Raw genomic sequence first — 7,070 nt, 5'->3', positions numbered from 1 at the left:
CAGATTAGGGAAGTTCTCAGCTACTATTTCCTCAAATATACCTTCTGTCCCTCTCTCTGTTTCTTCTTCCTCTGGGACCCCAATAATCCTAATATTATTTCACTTTATGGTATCACTGATTTCTTGAAGACTCCCCTTATGGTCCATTATTTGTTTTTCTCTCTTTTCCTCAGCTTCCTTCCTTTCCATCAACTTGTGTTCTATGTCACTTACTCTCTCTTCTGCTTCATTTACCCTGTGTGTTAGAGCATCCAATTTAGATTGCAAATTAGTTAAAGCATTTTTAATTTTGGTCTGATTAGATTTTATTTCTGCACTGAGATTCTCTAGTGTCTTTTATGCTTTTTTTCCAAGCCCAGCTAGTAACTTTATAATCGTTATCCTGAATTCCAGCTCTGACATTTTACTTATATCCATATTGATTAGATCTGTGGCAGAGAGTATTACCTCTGATTCTTTCTTTTGTTTTGAATTCCTCCTTCTTGTCCTTTTTCTCAGGGAAGAAGAGAACAAAATAAAAAATATCAACCATGACCCAAGAAAAATACACACTAGACAAATCCGATGAGGTCAGAAACCAAAAGAGAAAGGAAAAAGGAAAAGAAAGGAAAAGAGGGGAGAGAGAATATAATCTCCCAGGTGGACAAAACAGGGTGATCCACTTGGTCCTGGGTGTATTTTGGTTTGTTTGTTAGAGGATACTAAATCCCAAAATTGTAAAGAAAGCAAAATTTATATACATACAAAAATAAAATTGAATACAGTGAAAGGAAGCCAAAAATGAAGAATATATCTATAAAATGTAAATGTAAAAATGAAAGTTAAAAAAAGACTTTTAAAAAGTTGATAAAATAAGAAACTAGTTTAAAAGGAAAAAAAAGAAAGAAAAGGAAAAATTTAAACTGAAAGATAAACAAATCATGAGGAAAAACCTCAAATTCTATGTAGTATTTTTCCCTAGTTTTGCAGTCCTGTGTGCTCCATAATCTTGGTATTCATGTGTTGTTCTAGCTGGTCTTCTGGGGATGGACATGCTGCACTGATTCTCAGGTGTTTTTGCCTGGGCAGAGTGGCACTGCCCCTTGCCATGGGGCTGGGCTCAGTGTAAGTTGCTTATGGTTGCTCTATGTGGCTTTTGTTTCCTGAAGGCTTCCCATGCCACTTTAGAGGATGAAAATAAAAATGGCCAAGCGGGGCGCCTGGGTGGCTCAGTTGGTTAAGCAGCTGCCTCCGGCTCAGGTCATGATCCCAAGGCCCTGGGATCGAGCCCCGCATGGGCTCCCTGCTCAGTGTGGAGCCTACTTCTCCCTCTCCCTCTGCCTGCCTCTCTGCCTGCTTTGCTCTCTCTCTGTCGAATAAATAAATAAAATCTTTTAAAAAAAATAAAAAATAAAAATGGCCAAGCCCCAAGCCCCAGCCCTGGAGCTGAAATATTGTGGCCCCCCTCTCTTCAGTAAACCCTCACTTTTGTGTGTGCCAACTTGCAGACTCTTGAGGTACATGCCCACACTGCCCCTCCCTGGGGAAGTCGGAGGGTCACCATATTTCTGCCCTTTGCAGGGCCCCTGCATGGAGACTGATCACCCCACTGTGCCACGGTTCATGGTTTATGGTGAAATGAGCTGAGAGCCCCCTCCTGGGTTCACTGACTATAACCAGTTTCTGTTCTCCAATGCTTGCAAACTGCTGACTCAAGCACCCCCATTCTTTCTATGACCCTGAGGATCCTGACACCACACTGTCCAACCTAGGATTCTGCCCCAATTCACCACCTGAGCACCTTTCAGTCAGAGACGTCTCTCACTGGAGCAGAAATCTAACAGTTCCAGTTTTGCACTCAGAGGCTATATCACTTTCCAGTACCTGGCTTTCAGAGGCTCCCTCCCCCTGCAGTATATTGCTTCAGATTCATTTCTCCACATATCCTACCTTTCAAAAAGTGGTTGCTTTTCTGTTTGTAGAATTTCAGCAATTCTTTTCTTACATCTCAGGTTGAATTCATAGGTGTGCAGAATGATTTGATAGTTAGCGAACCAAATGCAAGGGACCAGATGAAAGAAGGTCCCCTACTCTTCCACCATCTTCTACCTTATCTTTGTCATCCTGCCTTCTATGATTTTTATCTTTTTATCTTCCTCCTCACCTGTGACTGCTCTCTAGTGAAGTGTTAACACAAAAGATTTCCATCTGTTTTCTAGGAAACCCAGGCTAAGGAAGGAGCCACAACAACACTGGAGATTTTACTCTTCTACTTGTATTTTTATATTATTCTTACAGTAGTCACCAATATATTGTGTAAGTGCCTTCATGCCACATCCCTAATGACACTTCCTCTAGGACTACTCTAATTTACCCTCAGATTGGACCTTAAATGAGGAGCATAATCACCCCAAAGGAACCTTTGCCATATATCAAGTCTAACCTAGGGGTCTTCCATGTTGCATTTTGCAGATAAACCCATCTTGTCCTTCTGCATTGACATGAAAGCCTTATTTAGGATCATGACTCCAATTTCCAGGAGAGCTACAAGAGAGGCTTCATTTCTCCCAAAGCAATTCAACGGTGACCTCACATCCCTGATAATTATGTCAGAATTGGGGCACAACTTGACCTAAATTCACACAACTCTCTATAAAAGTGTCTGTATATCCAATGTGTATCCAATGTGAGTACTGAAGGCTCTGTCAACTTCTGTCCTGGCTGAAGTTAACACAATATTTTAGCTCAGATTGTCAACATATAAGGTACAAAGGTCATATACTAATAAAAAGCAATTTGGATCACCAATGTCCGTTAAAGAAAGCACCACAAGGACCAAACATATACCTAATTTTCTTATGAGGACAGGATACCCTAGGATGGAGGAGGGGCAAATGGCACTCCTAGACACCAAACCCACATGAATCTCTTACTATATAAGATCATAACCTCAAGTTTGCAGGTTCAATTACCTGAGACCACTGTGCCATATCAGTAATAGCCAAAATATATGAAAAGTAATTTATAGATTATAATGATTGACTACCTTTCATTAAGCACTAACCATGAGACAGAATATATGATAAGTACTTTACATATGCATTATTTAACTTAATGATGATCATCAATCCTCACAAAGGACACCTCTTATGGGGATAGAGTGGGTACGCAGTTCCTTGGTACCATGCAAAGGTTTATGAAAATCAGATTGAGTCTTTTAGAAAGAGCAACAGCTGATGTCTGATATTCCAAAACATCCTTCATCCCTTTGGATTAAGTCATTATTTCTGGACAAGGTACTAACAGCCACTTTGAGAACTAAAAGCATTTCTTGCAGTTCACATCCAAACAGGGTTTTTTTGCCCTCTCTTCCCCAGGTGACTTTATTGACCTGAAAGCAAAACCAATTTGTTGAGGAAGAGGTTCCAGGTTGGGAAGCCAGTGAAAGTAGATCTAGGAGGGGAAACTGAAGTTTCCTAGAAGATTGAGGAAAAGCTGAATGCCAAGCCTGTCAGTTTTTCCCATAGATAACTTTGCTTCTGTCCTATGACTAAGCATGCAAAGATGTGAATTAACTATAGCATGAGAGAGAGTTGAGTGGGACGAGGAAGAACTTCCTCCTCATAGTTGCCACTAGATGGACTCCTAGAAGAAGGGTGAGCTTTTTGTTCACAGATATTTGACCTCCTAGAAGCAAACATCCAGAGTCTTTACCAGCTTCAAGTTCATCTTCCTATTTCCACATATATTTGCCATTTTCTTTTTGGGCTTTTGTCTGTATTTTTGTTGTTGTTGTTGTTCTAGAGAAATACTACAGAGATTGCTGATGGTTTTACATTCTAGCATCAGGAGGAGTCTTAATTTTAATTCCTTTGGAGGAAGTACTGCCAAGAGAAGTGTCAAGTAAATATCACTGTGTCTATAAACTGATGACATAGGAAGGCTATTCTGCCTCTTTCCACTGTCTCTGACCCCAACATCAAAACAGCAGTGAACATATCATCTGCCAACATAATCAATCCATCTTTCACTCTGTTCCAGCAACACCTGGAATTGTTGTAGTGCTCTTTGGGATGTGAACATCTCATCCCATTTGTTCGGGTATTGGCAACACAGAAAAGTGTTGGCAGAGGTCTGTTACTTGATATGCCCTCAAGACTCACTATCTCCCTTGCTGACAACTAAACAGATAATGACCTGTCTCTTGCTTTAGCATAAACAGGTATCAGGGTACAGATTCTTCAACATAGGTGCAGTAGGGAAGGGAGACTTCCCACAGGAGGCTTGGAAACATTTGGGTTACACACACATACACCATGTACATCAGTAGGTACTCCATCAAGATTTTTGAATAAATACAGAGAATCTGGGTTCAATGATGGAATGAGAAGGCTCAAAAAGGAGTAAAATAATTTTTAAATAGATTTTTAAAAACCCATAAGGACACTGATGGCTGCCTTCTAGGACAAACACCATCCTGCTTGCCTTGGTATAGCTCAGGAGCCCTGACTAAAGAGCCATATTGCCTGGGATTGAATCCTAGCTCTGTCACCCATGAGCTGTATGACTTTGAGCAAATTATTTCATCTGATTCTCAGTTTCTTCATTTGTAAAATGGGGGGTAATGAAAGTAATAACTTTTAGGGGTACATTAGGATTAATCCTAATATCTGTGGAGCTCTCAGAACAGTGACTGTCATGTACTAAATAGTCAATGCTATAACCATATTGAATAAAATACATAACTAAAAAAAATCACAAGAAAGAGAAAGGCAGCCCCTACCATCTAGAAGATAGACTAGCACTCACAGCCAGATCTTGGTGTTCTCCTGCTGAACAATTTTATAAAACATCAACATCAGACAAGCCACTCTATGACCAAGATGGATCAAGACAAAAACAAGACCATTCCATAATCATGTGTGAACACAGACAAAACATGAACATTATCCAAACTTCCAAATTCCAAATATCCCCCTCTCCTAGCTAATATGAATTACTGCTTGTTGTTTCTTTACACATTTCGGTTTTATCCTGTTCTATATCCTTCTAGGTAAGACGTATTAAGAAACCCAATCAGAATTACCTCTGTGTCCTGACAGCATCCAATTCAGAGAAAAATCTCTTTTCCTTTAAAACTTCCTTAAAACTTCCCCCCAAATTTACTAGCCCAAATCCTAGAAGGCTTTTCTAACACTCACTCCATGCTGTGTGTTCTCCCTCCCTTCAGTGGGAAATAAAATCCAAGTTGTTAGCTACAAGGGTGTTCTCAGCAAACTCTGGCCTGAGGGCATCAACAGCCACCTTTGGTTGAAAATTCACTTCAGGAGAGGCAAGGAACCTTGTATGTCAGATTCTGAGCCATCATTTCTATGCAAATCACTTTAGTAATTGTTTTTTCCAACAGTGTTTGAAGTGTTGCCCTAGAAAGGTCACTGTACTGGGGCAAGAGAGAAGAAATCAACACTCGTTGAGCACACGCTAATTGAAAGACTGGGTGAGATTGTTAATCCAAATTATTTTACTTAATCCTCAGGGTAACCCTGGACAGTGGATATTTGTTAATTACATTTTATAGATGAGGAGGCTGAGTGTCAGAGAAGCCAAATAATTCATGTAAAGTAATGAAGATCTCATAAGTGGAGTAAATCCAACAGTCAAGATTTAGTAGCAACGTTAAATTCCATCAGATCTCTAGGAGGAACACAGCAGACTATGTGGACACACTTTCATAGCAAAGCTACTGGAGGAATTCAAAAATACATGAGCATGTCCCCTGACCCTAAAGAAGGGATGGGAATGGAATGCAGAAGTAGAAGTGGGATGAGGGAGATGTGGCTCATTCCTTGCTTTCTTCCCACCTTCCTATGATAATTACAAGTTTTTCTTGATTGGTTGAGAAAGTACATATAGGAACCACAGCCCTTACATTGTTTTCCTTGCAATGCTTTAAGTTCCGTAACAATTAGAGAAATCAAAGCATGTAAATCCCTTAAGAAGACTGAAGTGCCAGGAAAGCACATTTCCACATTTACTCCCCATGTGACTCCCTGGTCAAGGGTTTTCAACACACAGTCCAAGGCTCAGCCATTTCTAAGATTTGCACACTCAGCTAGGACCCTCACCTGCACAAGATGCTCTCATAAATACTTCTCAGCATTGCCTGGAATGGGCATGGTGCACAGAATTCTACCCATCTATCTGCTCCCAGAGACAGAAAGATATTCTATTTTGAAGTCATTTTCCAATCTTTTGACCACAGTTCCCCTCTAAAAACTGTCAATTTGTGACCAGCCAAATCAGCCCACATTGCCCCAGATCTTTAGCAATTTAGCACAGTAGACAAGAGTTCCAGTTCTAGAGTCAAAGAGCTTGTGTCTAAACCTCAGCTCGTATCTAAACCTCTCACTGCTATATGGCCTTCAACAAATTAGTTAACACGTCTCTACATCAGCAGTACCATCTGTAAAAACAGATGAAAGTAGTGCCTCCCTTTAATGGAAGGTTTTTGTTGTCCCTACTATCATTTATTCCACCTTCTTCTAATAACAGCCCCTTTTTCCTCTGGAGCTACCCCTCCCCACTCAGTCCATGTGTCTCTTTGAGCTGTACCCACCATTAGGCTTCAAGTGTAGACATGTAATCCAAGCTTGACTAGTCAGTCAAAGACTGGGTCAAGGATCATCATGTAATCTAATGTAAGCCATTAAGAGTCTGCTTCAGGACTTTTGCTAGAATACTATGAAAGATATATAGGATGTAAGGTTAGAGCTGCTAGTGGCCATCTTGGGGAGAACTAATGAATAAAGCTAATGAAAGTAAAGCAAAACTGAGAGATGGAGAAAAACAGTTCTTAGGAACATTGAATACAGGGATCTAGCCATGCCTGAAGCATCCCCTGGTCTTTTCAATTATATAAGCCAATGCATTCTCTTTTTTTTTTGTTTAAGCATATTCAACATGAGTTTTTGTCACCTGCAACCTGAAGAGTGCTGATTACCTCTTAAGGTTATTGTGCCGAGAAAATGAGATAATCTACGTAAAGTACTTAACATAGTACATTCATGGTACATGGCAAGAGCTCAAAAACT

The sequence above is a fragment of the Mirounga leonina genome, unplaced genomic scaffold, assembly GCF_011800145.1.
Source record: "Mirounga leonina isolate KUSES-001 unplaced genomic scaffold, KU_Mleo_1.0 Mir_109, whole genome shotgun sequence".
In the NCBI taxonomy this organism is placed as follows: Eukaryota; Metazoa; Chordata; class Mammalia; order Carnivora; family Phocidae; genus Mirounga; species Mirounga leonina.
The sequence above is the reverse complement of the archived record's forward strand: the minus strand, read 5'-3'. Positions refer to the sequence as shown.